Here is a 19,753-nt window from a genome sequence, read left to right as displayed (position 1 = left end):
CACCCCTCTCTTCTGGAGCCCTGTCTCTCCTTCTGCGCATGATGAATTTTTAATTTATTTTCTTTTATAAGGAGAACAATCAAGGCAAGCTACTAACTGTCACTGCCTATTATAAGCCAATCTCTGATTTAAACACAGCGAAAACCTGGTGTTACGGCCTGAACTTTAGGAGAACAAAATGTGTAATTGACTCCTGTAGAACGGACATCATCAATCTCCGAAGATGAGCAGGAAGCATCAATGTCCGAGCCTGAGCACTGAGTCGAGTTCTGCTTGGCCGGGATTCTGGGATTCTAATTTTCCTAATGTTTCTGTTGTACTTGCTTTATAATGAAATCTCCCTTCCCGTCTTTCAGGTGGTGCCTTGAGGTTTCATAGTGTTAAGAAGGCTCTTTTTCTGCTGCAGTCCCTTTTAAAAACCGTGTCGCTCACTGCAGTACACGCGTATGTGTCTCCTGTTGACATCAGCCGAAAACACATAAACACAGATTTAAAGTGAGCGTTTCAAAATGGCTCCATTTGCTACATCAGCCTGAAGAAGAGCTCAACAAAAACTGTTGAACCAGAGCGACTTGAATCTCTCAGGTTGCTTTTTCAATGCACTCTGAAGAGGAAACATCCTTGGGCTGTCTAAAAAAAAAATTGAAATGGTTGAAATCATGAGCTTTCTCATCTCTTTTCAAGTCCACTGTCTTTTTGCAGTTCCATACAATCACACACAATGGATCATGGGAGAACTACAGATCAATGCTGTATTGCTCTTCTTTAACAATGTGCAAATCAAAATAATTGCAGGCGTTACAAAATTCTGAATGTGTGGCCTCCACCTACAAAATACATATTTGTCTTAATCATACTTTGCGGTTCACAAAAAACAGGTTTACATTTCATTTGTTGCATGAGCACTGAATTAAAGACAAACTGACAGTCTCATCTGCTTCTGTAAAAGACAGAAGAAAATGGCAAGACTGCTGAAATGTGTTCTTGTCCTACAGATCATAAATCCAGCTACCCTCTGTACTAAGATGGTAATGGCAGCTGGTTCCCCTGGGAAGTGTAAGTCTTTGGCTTCGTTTACATGAGTACAGGTTATTTTTTCAGACAAGGTCGGGAAATGCTGTCAGGTGAGATTTGGATTCTGTCTCCATGCTTCCTTGCAAAATGTAATGCACCAATTTTTAACCCGATTCTTTTGGGAAGAAGGTAGTATGCTCTTGATCCTTTCTTTCAAATTTTGGGATACATCTTTTCATGAGGTCAAAAAGGTAACTTTCTCACTACATCCTGCTCATTGAACAGATCACCTTTAGATCCAATTTAAGTCTGACGTAAGTATCAGTGATCTTTTCAATTTGACTTTAAGCTCCAAAGACCGATTAGGAGAAATCACTGAAATGTGCAATCAGCCCACTTTTTTCTGACATAAGGATTGCCTTAACTTACAAAAAAAAAGCTCAAATCTTCACAAAACCACTAAAACAGCTTACAAGCCGATACTCACACTCAAGGTTGTAGAGTTCTGCATTCAAAAGCTGCACCTAAGCGTGAGAAAACAAGAGCTTATTCTTCAATATCCAGGCTTTCGCAAAGAAAATTGGGGGTCAACGGCAAAGCTAATACCCAGCTTAACCCAAGCACACCCCAATAATTAGATCTGCTGCAGCCAGGAGGGTGGAGCAGGGAAAGGACACAGAACTGGGAAGCTAAGCTCAGAGCCAATAAGCTTTCTCCACGAGACGAATATAACCAATCAGGATATTTCTACAAAAAATGTACCTCATTAAAACTGCCTGATTTTCCTCTTTCATAGATTCAAAGCAAACGAGACACTTGTGGATGCCACTGTTGCAAAATGTTGCAAAATCCTCTGAAACTGACGTTTTTTGGCAAGTTTACATTCTGCTGAATCTATATTAAAAGGCAACAGTGTGGATTAGTGTCTACAAACGGATGTAACAAGCACTTCACAGAAAGGAAAAGAAACAAGTAAATTAGTAAGAAAGTACAAGAATTAAAATAAATAAAAAAGCAGACATGAACAGAGATGTTAGACTGTCCAATGATTCTTTTTCCAAGAATCAAGCAACATACATGAAATAAATACTTCTACTCTTGCCCTTTGTGCATTTCAATTAACCAAACTGCAAGCGTCTGAAAAGTACTACAGGAAATTCCTATCCCTAAATAAGCACAGCTCTTACTTTATTAAGGCACAATCACACAAGTCACTTTCTTTCCATTCGTATTTGCCTAACATTATAAAGAAACCAACGTCTAATACAGCACACTCTCCAAGACTGTTAAAAAAAACTAAACAATAATAAACAATAATAAAGGTAATTATTCGCATTAGAAGTACATTGGTTACCTTGGGCATCAAGACAGCGTGGTGGTTGATATTACCAAGAACTTTCAGGGCAGCATACAATACCACTGTCAGGACATTTCAATATCCATTAAAGCTTCTGGTGTTTAAGGTCAAAACTGTTTGCTACTCAACCTTCCTTACCGGCAATGATGCCTTTTGTAATCTTGCCTTGCAGACAGTGTTTGCAGAAATCTTGCTCCTTTCTGCTTATTAAACCCTATTACCATCAAAAGTGGACGGATGGAGAATCATCATTCTAACATCAGCCTCTAAAAGCACTGAACTGAATAACTGAATAAATACCTTTCTGACCATGCACCACTCCAGGCAGAAGACAATTTACAGATAAACATTTGATAAAAATGCATTTCGTTTAAATAATGTAGAAGCAACTCACGGAGGAGGGCATTAGGAATCTCTGTGTTCAGGTGTTTGTGTCCTGATTCGGAGGGTGAAATGCATGAAATCCTTCAGTTCTATAACTCATCCATCAGAAAGCCACTTATACCTAATAGGGACTATTGGTGAGAGCAACCCAGAGCCTTCCCTAGAAGCACAAGATGGGACTGTGCCCTGAACAGTGCGCTAGTCTGTTGCAAACACACAAGCGGAAAGGGGTTATTTACAGACTCCAATGAACCTTTGTCTTTAAAAGAGTGGTAGAAAGACATCCAGACACCCAGGGAGTACACACAAGCTCCACACAGAAGGTGTATCCGTCCTGAATCAAGCTGAAGGACTGAAGAGCTGCAAGGCAGCAGTACTAACTGCCACGCCACCATTCTGCCATCAGCTTTATAAATGGAGCAAAAAAATCTCTCACAAAGCCAGTGAGGTGGAAAACCCTGTTACATAACTATGTATTACCAAGAACATACTTTTTAAGGCAGAAAGTGCTAAGCCAGGTCTGACACCACTGTCATCCTCACTGACAGCTGAGCAGGCTGTGCAGCTGCATATTCACTGGTGATAATATGAAATAATATTAACTTTCTCCCTATGTCTGTATATTAAAGTTATTACAGTCAAGGTGCTCCTGTCCACAAAGAGATAACTATTACACCCCTAGACCCTTCCATAGAATGTCTTTATATTTAAGCTAAATAGTTTCAGAGCTTCTCCATGCACTGTACTAATGCAATATCAGAGAGGCTTTCTAGAGCCTCTGGCTACAGAAATCAGTTTAATGAAGGCATGGCGTTTGACATCATTTTATCCTCTGTCATTACATACACATGCTTTCAAGAATACGTTTCTTTTTAAATCCATCCTTAATATGACACGTAGAGTTAAACAGGTCTTTAATAAGCTGGGCTGCTTTGCTACTTAAAATGACTGCAGAAAAGGATCACGCAGGTTTAACACCGTGTGGTGTTGAAAACCGATTGCCAGTCAATAGCCTCGAGTTAAACTGTGCCTGACTGCCCAAACCTTTACTTGTCCTCCTGGAGAACAGGCCTACAGCACACATGGCTCTTTAAATGCAATACCACTGAGATCCACGTAACACTGGCACACTTACAAATTGAAACTATTTTTATATCTGGCGGAAGGAATGATCACATTGGATGGTTAATGACCAAGACATGACCTTACATTTTAAATCACGAACACAAATGCACCTCACAACTGGGCTTGATGTAAACAAATGGTAGCTATCGAATGGAGTGAAGGGTGGAGTTATTTATGAAACATCAGTTGCAAATGTCAATATTAAATGCAAATGTTTAGCTGTCTGCTAATGTTTATCAACTGTCATGATTTGATAGACTAAAAACGTGTTGCATGTTTTAAATCATTTCAAAATAATGCACTCACAAGTTTCTATATGCATTACATCTTTTATCTACTAAAAATATTCTTATGGGTATAAAACTGCCATGCCATAAAACTGTGACCAGCAAACCTATTAATGCACCCTTTAGTAATGGAAAACACTGCATCATTGATAAAAATGGCAAGGGACTGTATTTATATACTGATTGCTAAATAGTCAGTAAGCATCTTTTCAGAATTAAATAACCCTTCCAATAATAATAATTGCATAATTTATTTGGTACATTGGATCCAGGTTACTGATACATTTTCAGATAGATTCGCTAACAAAGTATAAGGGGCAGTAACCTGAAAATATTCTGCAATATGTTTTAAATTCTGTATACTGTAATTAGGAACTGAGACGTGAGCTTTTGTTTAAGTTGGGAAAGCGCCAATGGCCGTCCTGCCTCACACATTCTTGTCCTACAGAATATAAGGTGACTCAAGGAACTGATATATTACCTAAGATTTTATTATTCATAGTCTAAAAGCATGAAGGCACCCTGTTTCCTTTTAATCCAATCCGCAAATGAATACAATTGACTTACGGTAGGTGTTTACAAGTCACAAGAGTGTGTTTACAAGTCACACTTTCAGATGTGTTTGATCACCCACGATATACTGTTTCAACTCCTTTCGGTAATGAAATGAGTATGAAAGCTGAGTTAATGAATTAGTCCATTTGCCCATCCATTGTTGGGAAGCTGCTCATTTTGATGAGAGCTCTTGCAGAACTGGAGCCTCACTCAAACTCAAGCCAGAGGGCACATGACTGCCCTGTACAGGGCCATGGAGAAAGGGACAGTTTAGGAAAGTCAGTCAACAAATCTGTTGAAAATGGGGGTAAATCTTAATATCTTTACACCCACAATACCTCTGGGTGACCAGGAATACGGAGTTTGTAGAAGACAGGTTGTCAAAGCTGTCAGATCCCTATGAATAAGGATATAGTTTTATATATCCAGAGACTCTACCTAAGTGTTTAAAATGTGGATGACTAACAAAATCACAAACAATGAGGGTGATATTTTAAGGCCTTCTAAAGTATCAACTGTATGCCCCGTATAAACTGAGCACATCGCTGACCATGTCTGCACATGCAGGTAAGTGAATAAAGTCCAAGGCCAAAGTCTGTTAGAACAATCCATAGTTCCATTCTGGGAGATCAAATGGTTTCTCTAGCCTGCCAGTCTGGGGAGGCAGGAAGAAACTGGAGCAGCTGAGCAAGCCCCACGTGACCACGCAGCGAACATGAAACTCTGCACAAACAGAAGCTTGAGAATGGAAGACCAAGTCCTGGGGTGCACATTACATTAAACACCATGCCATAGTGCTGGCCGAACAAATCAATCCAACTGGCACATTTCAGATGTACTGCACCGTATGTCTTTCCAGAATCAATGAAGTTGTGCTGAAGAGCCCCAGTCTAACTGGTCTTGTACTGTAGGTCACCTGTTACTAAAGACTGGCCATACCTGCGTGTTACTGATGAATTAAGTAAGTGAACTGTTCAGTTAAGGGGCTGAAAAATACTCATATTTCTCAGTTCAAGCTTTATTTTGCTCTTGGGGAAATTTTATAGCATGGTCCAGTGCAACAATTCAACAAGGAAGACAAACATTACCACCAGAGAAGAAGAACAATAGTGTTACAAGAGATAGGAGAATTACTTTCCATTGTTTGAGAGAGGAATTGCAGTGGGGACAAAAGATTTCCTGGGTCTATTACTTTTATACCTGGGGACACATTTTGGTCCCAAATGATCTCTAAACTGCTTAGTTTAACAGCCTGCTTAATTGGTAGCAGTGAAATCGTTCAAAGTCTTTGGAAATTGATGATGTGTTAGTGACCTATAAAATCTGTTGGATTGGAGTGCAGGGTTGGAGACCTCTGTGCTAGTGTCAGTGTCAGTGAGTGGCTTTAAAGTACAGAAAAACGTAAGAACAGTGAAACAAGAGAGGGTTATTTGACCTATCTAGCCTGGTTGGTAGTTAGTAGATAATTGATTCAACAATCTCACCCATCTGTTTCTGGATCAACTTCACTATCATACAGTAGCTGAATAGCTAGTAGCCTGTTCCATACTGCAACAACACTTTGTGTAAAGACATGTCCTCCGTTTCAATTTTTAAATGCACGTCTACATGGCTTCCACTTGTGTTGTCTTGTTCTTGTTTAGAGTTTAGCCTGAAGAAGTCTACGGTCTTGTAATAACACTGCAGCAATAATGCATAATAACAGTGCTTTCTATTTCCACAGTGGCTGTGTCCGTCAAAACATTATGCAAATTTTAAATACAATTTTTGCCCTTGACTGAAGACAAGACATACAGCAGCTGCTTTCTAAAAATGGGGATGGGGAAATTGAAGTTAAGGTGTTTTAATGCAACTGGCAACGTACTGGAGAAGCCTATACAGTATGTAATACAGAGTACATACAGTACCACAGGGATCACCATCTCCTCTGTAGACTGGGAATTACACCCGGCTGTGTGACTACCCAAACAAAATCAAGAAACAAAAATAGTCGAAGAAATAAAACCACTTTATGACCCACCTGCAGTTGCTGTGGTTTTATGGGCAACTTGCAGCAAGCTTAGAGAAGTGCTAACACCACAGCTTTGTTTTTGAGCTTGGTCTATGAAAGTCAAGGTTTGCGAATATACAGGCAGGCTTTCATTTCATGTCATTTTCGATAAATACATAAACGCTGTATTCAAAACAACCAGTTTGAAACCAGGTATTCAAACCAGACTTTTAAAGATCCGTGCGCATCTTTCTTTAACATTCAACTGACCGCGTTTTACAACGTCTAGCCTCCCGACAGCCAGGTTTTATGCATTGCACACACAGGACGTGGAAAATGTGAATTTTTAATATTCAGTATATCTGACATCTAACTATGACTTATGCAATACTCCAGAAATAATAGCTACCATAAAAGAGCACTGCTACAGTACCGTTCCGACAGAATAAACAACATGTATTTTGTTTTTCACAAGGGGGTAACTGGAATCCTTATTCCACAAGAACAGCTCTTATACGAAAAATAAAAACGACTGTACAGTATCTCCGAATTTGGGCTAATACAGCCCGCAAAACGTACTGACCTTGCACATACAAGACCTAGTGAATTAAAAAAATAAATGTGCAAGCCAATCCTCGCATATCTTTGCAATTTATCTGACTAAGGTTTATGCTGGATACCCAGACGAAAACATTAAGATGCCAAGTTTTAAGCAGAGTTTAACGTTTCTCGTTACGTACAACGTAACGTACAAAGACGTTCCTCGTTCGAAAACCTATTGTCTCAAAAACCTGATATCGTATTTAGCAAATATGGCAACGATGTCACACAGAAAACCCTTTGCCCTTTGTATTTTGAAAGAGGTGATCCACTTCTTTTACTGTCACAAAGTAGCTATTTTATGAAACGTTTCAAAATATTTCATTCAACGCACCTCTCTATTTAGTACATCTTACTGACAAAACAAGGTAGGGACATAGCACTCCAGGACGTCTTCAAAAGTAACCGATTTTTAAAAAAATAATTGAATTCGCGTCTGCTAGCAATTACGTGTGGGAACAACAGGATTCTGTGTAAGTGTTTTTCTCGACTTACAGAAACCAAAGGCAAATGTTAGGCACAATGAACTACTGAGTTCAAAACTCAACTTGCGTGTAGCGCGGTTTAGCAAAGGCTCGCTGGAGCTTCACAAAGTGAAGCTGGGAAGACTTCCTCTCTGAATTGGGCTTGTGTGGAGCAGAGGGGACCCTGAAAGAGACCAGTCTACGAGACGGGAATGCGAATGAAACTAAAAGACAAAACAATCTAAGTGCACCGCCAAGGAAATTCCTGCGCTAAAGGCAGAATCCGCCGCACTTCATTAAAAACACAGAAGTCACCAGATCCAAACTGGGGGAGAAGGCTGTATGAATGCCTTGCCTTTAAAAGGGGGGGAATTTATTTCATCAAATATTACCGTAGTGGTAACTGGATATCGTGATTCTAAATGTCCGGCATTGTTCCACATAGAGGGCAATTTTCTAAAAAAAAAAACAGCAACTATAAATTGACGAGCCCAAATCGCGAGTTTTGATTCATCCCTTGGTCGCCCAAGGTTTTCGCGTTGATGACATATAAAGAATTCCTCTTTAATGTTTCAGCTCAACTAGCACAATTGCTTATTCACAAAATCACCATGACAACTCCGAGGCCGACAATGTTTCTCCCCTCTTCTCTCTGCAATTCAATTCCTTCTGTTTAATTCTTTCTCCCACTGTTCTAATGACAGTGTAACCTTTTCAATGCCGGAAAGCACCGTCCACAACAGCTTTCATCTAATACATTGCTACTTGAACAGATCCGTTCGTGTCTTAAATGCTAATGTGGTTAAAAACAGAACAACAGGACACCGGAGAAGAAAAATCATTAGCAGGGCTGTATGTGGAAAAAAAAAATGTATTTATTTATTCATCATCTTTGGTTTCTCGATCATAAAACTGAAAATCTCACCATGTAACAATCATAAACTTTATTTTTACGATAGATCGTTCAAACCGAAATGTTTGTTACATGGGCTATATTTCCTAATGCAGAGAACGTACTGTATAGCATAATCGCCGAAAACGCTTGATTTCACAACAGGTGTTACAGTTCCAAGCCCTTTAAACATTTTGCCATGGAATAAAACCTTCACGTACGCAATGCAACTAAAACTGAGAAAATGCAACATCACTGGAATAGTGTTCGGGAGTAGATCAGCAGACGAATTATCATACCAATTTTGAAAGAACGATCAGTTTGCTGTTGGTCAGCAGAGTGCTACAGACATAAACGGCGTCTCGGATGCAGCATTCGCTACCTTTCTCGCTGTACAGTAGTATCTTCTGGAGCTAAGCTAGGCGATCATTCACTTAGCGTGACACAGAGGCTATAATTCTCCCGGACAGCGTAAAGCGCATTTCTTGCCCTTGCACAAACACACAGTGCCATTTTTTTAAACAACATTCAGGAAAGACTTCATATTTTGAGAAAGATGAGCCACTCGTTCGCCACCACTCTCTCCCTACCCAACAGAGACTGTAGACGGGAATTTTTTTGGGGGGGGATTTCGGAACCAAGTTAATTCACGACATATAACTACAGCCATGTTTGTTCAATAAACTGCTACCGTATGAACCCTAATTGCGGAAGCTAACGGCTTAACACATTATATAGAACAGGTTTTGTATTTACTCGCTCTACTTTTACTATCGACTATAAAGCTTATGCTGCACTGCCACCTCAACATGAAGGGTGTCTGCTACATCTTTTATACAGTATATTGCAGCCACAGAAGCGCGCTTTTAATTGCCATCCAAAATCTTCGGTCTCGTTATTTTGACCAGCAAGCTTTAGAAACGCGTCTAATGGTGAAAATCTGCCCTTTAAAAATAAGTTATTTATAAAAGTAAATCACCGTCCTAAATGTATACGTCTCATTCGTCTGTAACCTACCTGTCCTGAAAATCTATCCAAAAGAAGATAAAACCGCAACGATTTCACTGAGCTCGGGGAACGCACTTTTCCTCGCTTCCTGTATCAACCCAATTTGCACGACATTCGATAAGTTAGAGATAATCAAGGTAAAAGACTGGGGGTAGGGAGTGAAGAGATGTAGCTGCGTTTTCAGCAAAACGATTAATGAGTGTTATTTGCATTTTGATTGCAAATAAGTTTGGAAAAGTAGCCCAATAATAATTCGTCTTTTTGTTTAAACGTTCTGATCAATCAAAAACGAATCACAGGGCGTTCAACACAGCAGATACATTTTATGACCTCATAATAGTTCAAAAGTGTAAACAATTTGTCGTGGAAAAGAAAAACAAAAAGATGTCCGATTAAAATCCAGACTGTTTTCCCGACTGACAGACATTCCCAAAAGGTCTTTCTTAATGTCACCGTGTAACCGCTCAAATTACACTAGCAATACGCTTCCAGATTAGCATCTAGTTTTGACCGTTTCCCTGCACATTTCTCGTTAACACATCCTGAAACATAAAAGCAGACGGAAATACGACTCACCTGCTTTGGCGAACTATCATATCCCCCATTCCTGATGGAATTAGAAAAAGCCACGTTATTATTTTACCTTAGGAAAATATAGTGATATTTCTTAATGATTTTCCGTAAAAGCTTTTTACTGTCCTCTTTATTCTGACACTTTTCTACACGGTTATCCTTTTTATGCTTGTCCCGTCCATATATTTTATTTTACCTCCTTTTTTTAATCTCCGGGTACAATCCTCCGTAGTGATGCATGCCCTGTCTTGCCCATCCGTGAGGTCCCAGTGTGTGTGCGCGCAGCTCGGTCGTCGAGCAAAGTCGGGGGCGCCCATAGAGACGCGCGTTCCTAAGCAACCAGGGGTACGCGCATCCCTGTTCACGGTGCTTAACTGTTGAAGAACCCAAGGAAAAGCCATAAACTAGAATTTTAGAAGTCCTTTCGTTTGTTTTGCAGTTTGTCTTGCATGTTATACAAAATGTCTTGTAGAGAACGAAACCTTGGCAAACCGTGCACTTTTTAAATATTAATTCGAGGATAATCATTATTTCTTTCGCTCCTGATATTTTAGGTTGAACCTAAAATGTATTTCATGGCATTTTTGTTTCAGTAATGTCAGTGGATTGATGAATATTTCACGGTTGCCCTCAGTCTTTTGCAGTCTTGTCCGGTCGTACACAGCCGCACCACGTTTATATTCCCGTATACTGTATGTTCCCTCCCATCACTGATAAGTAAATTGGGCAATTACATACTATTGGGCATATCTTTGGAGGAAGAAACAAATAAACTATATAAACATGCCTTTTCAGTTGAAGAAAAAGTTTGGAAATAAACAGTTTTGATGAGTGCATTTGAAACCACAATAAAAGTAAAATGTACACAATAACTTGTAAAACCTCCAATTTACATCACAACATAGACTAAATGTGCTGGTACTGTATGTGCAGCATCATATTCAGAACGAGGTGATAAAATTTCCAGTGATGAGAGGCGGCCCTAGTACATTGTAAACAAGCAGAATTGTGAACACTGTCCATCTCTTCTAATCCAATAGAAATGTTGCTCTCGACTTTGAGACGATTTTGCCAACAAATACTACTCACCTGTTCACTCTGCATGCAGATCATGTTGAAACATTTCTGGGGTGAAATGTCCGCTGCACAACCTGTAATTATTCGCTTGCACGTCACATTACATTAGTCATTACGGTGACTAGTGAGCAGGAAGGGCAGTATCACAATTTGTGCAAACTCTCACTCTTGGTGCTAAGACCAGCAGTCTGTGACAACATGGCGACTTTGTAGTTTTTTTCCCCCCAATGCCATTAATGAATGTATTTTCCTGCTGAGATGTAAGAGAAATTGGGACTGCAGATCCCCTTTAAGAGTATAGAAGGAATTTATTTGCATGGACAATTGTAACGAACAGTTCTTTCCGGACCCTTTGCGGACGACACAATCCGAAATAGTGAGGAAACACTGGGGGGGAAAGTCATGCAGGAGTACGGGGGATGAAAACAGGGGGGCGTGTCCAAAGTGCGCTGGTGCACGGGGGAGGTGTGGCCGAGGCAAACAATCCAAAAATAATCCAGACGGGGAATCCAAAAACAAGCTCTAGTCCATGACCAGGCGATCCATCCGAGACAGGAGATTAAAAACAGGTGCCGGGTCGGGACCGGCGGGGGAAACAGGAACAGGAAGCTAAAAGCATAATGGAGCCAGGCGCAACCAGGTCCCGGGCTCGCACGATGTGGAAATCAGATGTAGAGCCACGATTGGCAACTGCGTCTGGCTTTTAAAGGGAAACAGGAAGGAGACTGGAACAAGGGGCAGGTGCGGGGAATAGGGCAAACAAGGAAGAGCCGGAGCGCCCTTAAGGAGGAGGGACTACAATCGTGACAACAATATTATCTGTACCTTAATGTACTATGTAGTTGAGAGGCTGGTCATTGGGAGGTGTGGCCATTTTAGTGATCATAATCCTGACATTTGCCAGATATTTCAGTACAGCAGAAGAGAAAAGGCCGAAAAGTTGGAAGACTGAGTTGGAAGTTGCTTTTCGAATGCAATGACTGGTATTCTGAACAGTGCCCTGGTAGCGTAATTTAATTCTCTGTCTGAATTATGTGTATCTCTCCAATTAAATACCTGTGAAATTGGATTTGAAATTGGAAAATATCTCTTTCATTTATTTTAGAGGCCCTAAATTGATGCCAAACTACAGATTATTATTATTATTTCTTCTGTTCTCCCATGCCTACGGACAGACATATTCAGGGTTTGCTGGAAATTCATTCAGCCTCTTTTCTTGCTTTGATGGCTTCATAATGAAGCACAGTACAGAAAGCATGATATGCACAATTAAACTGATAATATACCAATTATATGAAAATCTCCAAAGCCTGTTTATGATGAAAAATACACACATATATGCACCACCAAATAAGATATTTCTCAATAAACAAATTCAATACTGGCTGAGAGAGAGTAGTAATGTTTCCCATGCTCTTGAGACAAAAGGGGCAATAGCATGTTTTCTACATGGTTGCTTCACTGCTGGTACTGATAATCGTAGCATTTCTGAACTTGTTTATTGCCTGTTGGTTTTGCAACAAATTGCCGTAAAGCCTTTGAGAATAAGCTTTTTGTTGAAAAAGTTAGACCACAAAGTATCCGATGCTGCAGGTTGCAGGTTGCAGTTGCAGGTCTCCTGTTTTTATTGCAGTGGCCTGCAAGCTGCCCGCTGAATGAAACATGCCATTTTACTGGTGCACAAAAGAAATGCAATGCCATAATTCAAACACAGATAAAAAAAACAAAGAATGTGTGAACAACAATATGGATAAAAGAAAGTGACTAGAAATTAGCAGAAATGCAATGACACGGGAACAACAGTAGTTCTACAACAGAACTATCTTATATTTTATTCGAACAGCTATTAACCTGATTTGAACAATTCATGGTATATTTCACTTTAAATATATTTCTCATTAAACATGTTTCTTGTTTGCTAATGGGTTTATATTGTGTTTAATGGGTTGTGTATTGTGTTATGTCTTTTACCTGCCAGCCAAGCAAATTTCCCATCTGGAACAATAAAAGTATAGTAAGACCTACTGTAGGGGAATATCAGTAAACCTGCAAGAATTCATCTTGTGGTTGCATAGGAATTGACAATTAATATGCCAATATGTTTGCAGTATTAACTATTTTGATGCATCCAATTTAGATAATATTTTTAATGATATTGTAAATTAATCAGATTATATAAACATCATCCTATGCACTATGTCAGTACAATCCATACAACTGTAATCTGTCTTCCATCACTGGTTACACTGTGATATGACATTTGATGCCTAGACAAGGCACATCAAACACGTTATATACTCAAATACTACATGTGAATTTACATATTTATTGTTTCTGAGTTGTTGGAGTGTTTACATGAATGTTAAATATTCAGGAAGAAGGCGAGGCAGCACGGTCCCCATCTACTTCTCTATGTCTGATCTGGTTTGCTGTGTCCACCCCACAGCTACCTCCTCCAGGTCCCATCTCTTGGGCTGTCCAGGTAATTCCCACTGCTGCAAGGCAAGGGGGTGTTTCTCAGACAAACTCGTCTGATACAGAGTCCAAAGTAAACGTGTGACTGAATTATTATTGATTGTGGGAAACGGATGCTAGTACACAGGTTCCTGCGTGGCCCTCAGCTCTGGAGCAGACAGCCCAGCCCTGTGCTTCAGAAACAGATCTTCACATGGACTCTTAGAGTGACAGCAATGTATTCATTCCGTTAATAAAAAAGAAAGAAAAGGAGTAATCGGTTCCACATTATTCAAGCTGATCCATATGAATCAATTTGAAGATGAAAGTCTGTTTCTTTCTAAAGATAATGTGAATTGATACATTTTAAAACGCAAGCCAATCAGCCCCCCTCTCTGTTCACTACAGGAGTGATGGAGGTCAGCGACATACTGTAGAATGACAGAACAGTAATGTTGACCAGACTTTGCTTAGTCTCTACTATTCTGTCCAGAGTAGCTCCTCTGTGATCCCTGCTTTTAGGCTGTAAAGGACTTTAGTTCTTCCCTCATAGCCCTGCCACAACTCTCAGCAATAAATTCTACACCTTTGGGACTTCAAGGGCCAAGGATGCAATCCAGTGTTCAATGCCTATGATATAGCACTGTATGTGCTACTGCCCAAGCCCCAGAATGGATTTTGACGATTAAACATGCCAATAATAATTATATTACTACTAATAATAATATTTACACTCTTGACCAAGATCCATCTCTAATACTACAGAATAGGAGGAGTAGAGCTCTGTCAATATTCTGTTTATCTGTTACAGATTATAAATAATTTATCGATGGGCATTGTAGCCCCTGAACTAAAGTGCTCCATATTTATTGGGAAATTGCAACAACATTAAAAAAGCAAGGTGCTCAGCAAGGTGCACTGTTGTAGCACTGCCCAAAAGTGTACATGTGCCACAAAAATATTTCCTAGGGCACACTGTGCTGTTTTTTTTTCATTTTGCATATGTTTACTGCTTGTTTTTCATGTTCCTTCTACGCAGAAATGTATTAACATTTCACCATCAGACTAACAACACCATCCAGAAAAGTCTCCCTTTGAATGCCAGAATAATAACAAACAGTGGGCTAATAGCTGCTTTATAACCATACAAGTTTGAGTTACAGCCATTTAGGTCCTGTGCAAATGTGCCCCACATCAGAAGCTCACCCGGATGACTTTGATGATAAACCCGTTACCTGCTCCTTTGCAGATGACTTTAATATGTATACTTGCTTTGGTGAATGATTACAAATGGCTTGAAGGAGGAGATGCCACATATTGTAGGATGTCTCTAGTCTCTATTTATTCTCTTCTTCGAACGGAGAAACCTGAAAGTTCCTGGAAGGGACTGGGGAAGAATATAGACAATATAGTGGCATTTTGTCAAAGGCTCAGAGCCACGGGGGGGAAGGCAGTTTTCAATGGTCTGTTGGAGACAATTACCTCGTTTCTTTGAGATATTGAGCTGGAGAGGTAGAGCAAGACACCACTCTGGGGATTTAGAGTGGTTAATGTCCTTTTGCAATGAAGGATCTGAGTAAACAAAACAAATGTACCCGAAGGCAAAAAAAAATGAACCTTTGAATCAAAAGTGAGACATTAATCAGAGGACCCAAGTGGGAACAACCGTGTGGCCTCAACAATCCAGAAAAAAACAAACAGGAATGTTTTTTTCCTGGAAGGATGTCGAGAAAGAAAACATAGTTCTCTCTGAAGAACACTGCTGCCCCTTTCCAGTTCACCTGGACGATCCACAGAAATACTGGAAGAATGTTCTCTGGACAGATGAGTCCAAAGTTCAACGTTGTGGTCATTATGAAAAGTAATGTTTTGTGTGAACAGAAGGCCCTCGTCCTGACCGTCAAGCATGGAGGTGGTAGCACCATGGTTTGGTGCTGCTTAGCTGCCTCGGGAGCTCTGTGGCTTGCCGTCATTGTCAAAAACCAAAATGTAGATGTTTTATCAGCAAATGCAGGAGGAGAATGTCAAACTGTCTATTTGTCGGCTGAAAAGGACTAATGACAGCTGTTCATGCAAGGACATTTTCAAATGTAACCAACATGAAGCAGTTCTGTGAGGAAAAATGGGCTGAAATTCTTAAAATCCAATGTACGGACTGAAAAGCAATTATAGGAAACCTCTAACTGAAGTCATTGCCACAAATACTTATTGATTTCAGGTTCTTCACTGTTGAATCATTTTAATAATTCAATAATCCCAATGTATTGTATGTCTTTGTGCATATTTAATCAGGTTATCATAAGCTTTTGTTTAAACCTTTAGGAAGATCTATTTATGTTTTAGGTCTAATATAATCAAGAATAAGTCTAACTGTCACGGATGTCGGAAAGGACGAACCGTGGAATGACAGGAGAGCGAAAAGACCCTATGCGTAGTGGCGAGACGGGGGTAAGCCTGGGCTCAGCTGTTCAGGAAGTGCCGTATAGAACCCTATGCCCTCAGGTAGCGGACGTGGGGCGACCTGGTGCTAGACGGGTTTCAGGACATCCGAACGTCAACGCTGAGCGAATAGCAGAGCAGAAGCAGGAAATAAATAGGCTACACAACAAGACACACCAGAAAGACAAGAAAAATCACAGGGAACTAGGAACAGGAGGAAAGTAGAGCGCCCTCTAGGTGTACTGGGCGTGACACTAACCTAGAGGGTTCACAAACCTTTCCTCATTGACTGTTTTTTCCAACCCGACACTTATATATTATTCCTTAAATAAAAAAGGATTGACTTTTATTTCATATAATTCATATACCATTAGTAGTTGGATGGTCTGAAATAATGATCCAGCTAAATATTTCTAAAATTAACTTACAGTATTGACCCTTTTTTGTTTTTGCGCTCAAAGGATGAATATAGTTCACCTTAAATCAGAGAAGGGTGACTCACTGTGCCAACAACTACGGGGAGGTGTTTCTGTGAAAAAGGCAGGGGAAGTATCTGGAGCAATGAGCTAACACTGGAAGTGAAAATGTGACGGATAAATTAAAGAACACAAAAAGGGCAGAAATGAGAGGAGAGCAGTAGGTCTCTCTTGCTCATTTGGCAGTTAGCAGCTAATTGATCAGAGGAACTCATCCGGCTGATTTTTTAAAGAGAAACAAAATATCAGCTCTAACGCTAGGTAGCCTTTTCCATATTCCCACAACCACAATAGTCTATTCACAGTAAAGGAGAAAGAGAAAGTAGTTGAACATATAAAAAATCCCAGCCAAAGACAGCACAGGCCTCCTCCTGTTTTCCTGATGCCCAGATGATGGCACTGGAGCAGGGAGCTCTTTTAACATCTGGAGCTCTTGCTATTAATCCTGTAATCTCTTAAAAGCAAGTACTTCTCGCTAATGTACTGTACTGCTGCATCTCTATCAAGCCTTACAGCGCCTCCCTATGTTAGGAGGTTGAATTCTATGCAGATTGCTCTTCCTTCAGAAGCCTTAAATGTCATTTCTTATGCTACCCTCCAAAACTTGGTCTTTGGTCCATTCAACAAATCAAAGAAAGTTAGGGTTCAAAACACAGGAGATGCAATATACGAACTCAAAGTTATCATTTTAACACCATCTGTCCCATGTGTCACAGAGTAACCTGATCTTTTACGGCATGTCCAGACAAAGTTGGAGCATCTACTGAACTGTAGCTTGCTTGGCAGTTAATCGATTCAAGGGTCTTGAAAGAAGCCATGTTGTGGTTTCAGAAACATGGCTGAGGAGCTTGTTCCTGACTCCCACAACCCTCTAAATTCAAGCAGGTACCTGTTCTTGTTGTGTGCTGCGCCTGCCTGCTGTTAATAAAGAGAAATTTCCCCGACTTCCTGCACTGTCCCTTTGCTTGTAGTACTGTCTGAGATATGTCTGTAGCTTGAGGAGGAACTATGGAGGGGTTTATTTCTGCTGTGGAGGAAGAATAAAGCTGATGGTGACCTGCTGCAGACACGCAAGGGACAGAGGATAATGATGTGCCTGGAGCAGACAATAAATCCGGTTGCAGAAAATAAATCAGCCATCCAGACAACAATAAGTGTTGTGACAGCAGCAGTTGCCTCAAGAAAATATTACACTTCTGCATGGGAAAAAAAAATCACCAAAGTAAAGGAAGCATTAAGAAAAGGCAGAGGAATGGAATGCCTCAGTTTCTGCTGACACCAGGTTGATCACTCTTAGTTGAGTTTGCCATTTGAGTAAATCGCTTCAATACATACACCTCGCTCAAAGAGCACAGGCTGCAATGCACTGGGAGGAGTATGAGCAGGTACTCGTACACACTAGGAATGGATTCTGTTTGCCCTGCTCTCTGAGTGTGGGCTCTTTGAAACGGATGAAACATATTTTCAGCTACTCTTTTGCCGAACTGAAAGAACTGCTTTTACAGTTTTATGTTATTGAAATGTAAATGTTTCCCCACTCTTAAAATAGTTTATGTTATGCGAAAAGGGCAGAAAAGTTTTGCTTGCTGCAGACGCCGATAATTCTATTTGCCGGGTGGCAAAAAGTTCTCAAGGAAATCTCCCACAAACAAAAGAACAGCGAAAGAGATAAAACATATGAAGCACAGACAAAAATACTAATACAGTGATGTCATACAGAAGACTCATTTTGTACAAACAAAAAAGATCACCAGCTTTTTACTTGAACATCTTTGATTGCGGTAGCCAAGCAATACAGCAGTGTATAATTATGCTCATAGATTATTTAGCATTTCATAAGATCATAACATGACAAAGCCCATTTTTCTGCTTGCCTATTTGCAAGTTAAAAACATCTCCAGAATGTAGACTTCCCCATTGCTACAGTATTATTACTACTATATTGCCACACTTGTACTTTCACTTTGATTGCTATTTCTGTTGTAAAACAAACCTGAAGTAATTAAGAAAAAAACTAAATTTTTGCTTTTCTGCACAGACGATTCTCTTTGTTGTTGAGGCTTGGGTTTGTTTGAGTTCTGTGGTATGTTCCTCTCTAGAGACATTAAGTCCTGAATATTATCGAATCAGTGTTCACAGCCTCATGCTTTGACCCAAGAGCTCCAGATCAATGGTCCCTTGTTGTAGAAAAAGACATATTTTATTATTTGTGTTTTGTGAAGAATATTGTAAAAAATTGTGGAATTCTTCTCTTGAAGACTGCACTGTGTATGGAATAGAGAATGTAGAATTCTTTTTCAACACAAAGTCTAACAGCCTCAAAATGAAAAAAAAGGTGGACTTCCAAAAACATTGATGTGAAAATAATTGAACTGCAAATAGAAGTACTGAGCTTTAGCTCACTTCTCTAATGCACTGCATGTACAGTAATGTCAGGCTTTTATCTTGCCTTTGGAAATGCATTACCTGCTGTACACATCCCATGTGCAACAAATACATCCATCCATCCATTTTCTAACATCTTCTTCCAATTCAGGGTCACGGGGGAGCTGGAGCCAATTCTAGAAAGCAATGCAGGGTACACCCTGGATGGGATGCCAGTCCATCTCAGGGCAGACACACAGACACCAATACTCTCACACCTAGGGCCAATTTTCCCACAAGAAAATTAATCTACCAGTATGTCTTTGGACTGTGGGAGAAAACAAACTCCATGCAGATAGCATTCCCAGATTCAGGATCGAACCCAAGGCCCCAGCACTGCGAGGCGGCAATGCATAACATAACATCATTTTATTAGCCCAATACAATTTCTTGCATTAGGCAATTCGCCTTTTCGCATACCCCAGCTTGCTCTCCATGAGACACATAGACAGGGAGAGAAGCCTGGGGTCAGAGCACAGGGTCAGCTATTGTACAGTGTCCCTGGAGCAGTTGGGGTTAAGGGCCATGCTCAGGGGCCCAACAGAGTAGGAGTCCTCTGCCGGCTGCGGGATATGAACTGGCAACCTTCCAGCCACAGATGCAGATCCTTAGCCACAGAGCCACCGCTCCATCC

General features: G+C 40.3%; 1 protein-coding gene across 2 annotated transcripts in view; it reads right to left on the bottom strand.

The window, feature by feature from the left end:
* nlgn3a (neuroligin 3a) overlaps window positions 1–10,528 on the bottom strand; it is a 137,303-nt gene extending 126,775 nt beyond the window's left edge. For both annotated transcript variants that reach the window (XM_088924432.1, XM_088924430.1), the window contains exon 1: window positions 10,253–10,528. The gene's annotated coding sequence lies outside the window, so the exon portion shown is untranslated. The remainder of the gene's footprint in view (window positions 1–10,252) is intronic.
* Window positions 10,529–19,753: the final 9,225 nt, after the last annotated feature.

This window comes from Atractosteus spatula, chromosome 9, assembly GCF_055471065.1.
Source record: "Atractosteus spatula isolate fAtrSpa1 chromosome 9, fAtrSpa1.hap1, whole genome shotgun sequence".
NCBI classification, from domain to species: domain Eukaryota; kingdom Metazoa; phylum Chordata; class Actinopteri; order Semionotiformes; family Lepisosteidae; genus Atractosteus; species Atractosteus spatula.
The sequence above is the reverse complement of the archived record's forward strand: the minus strand, read 5'-3'. Positions and strand labels throughout refer to the sequence as shown.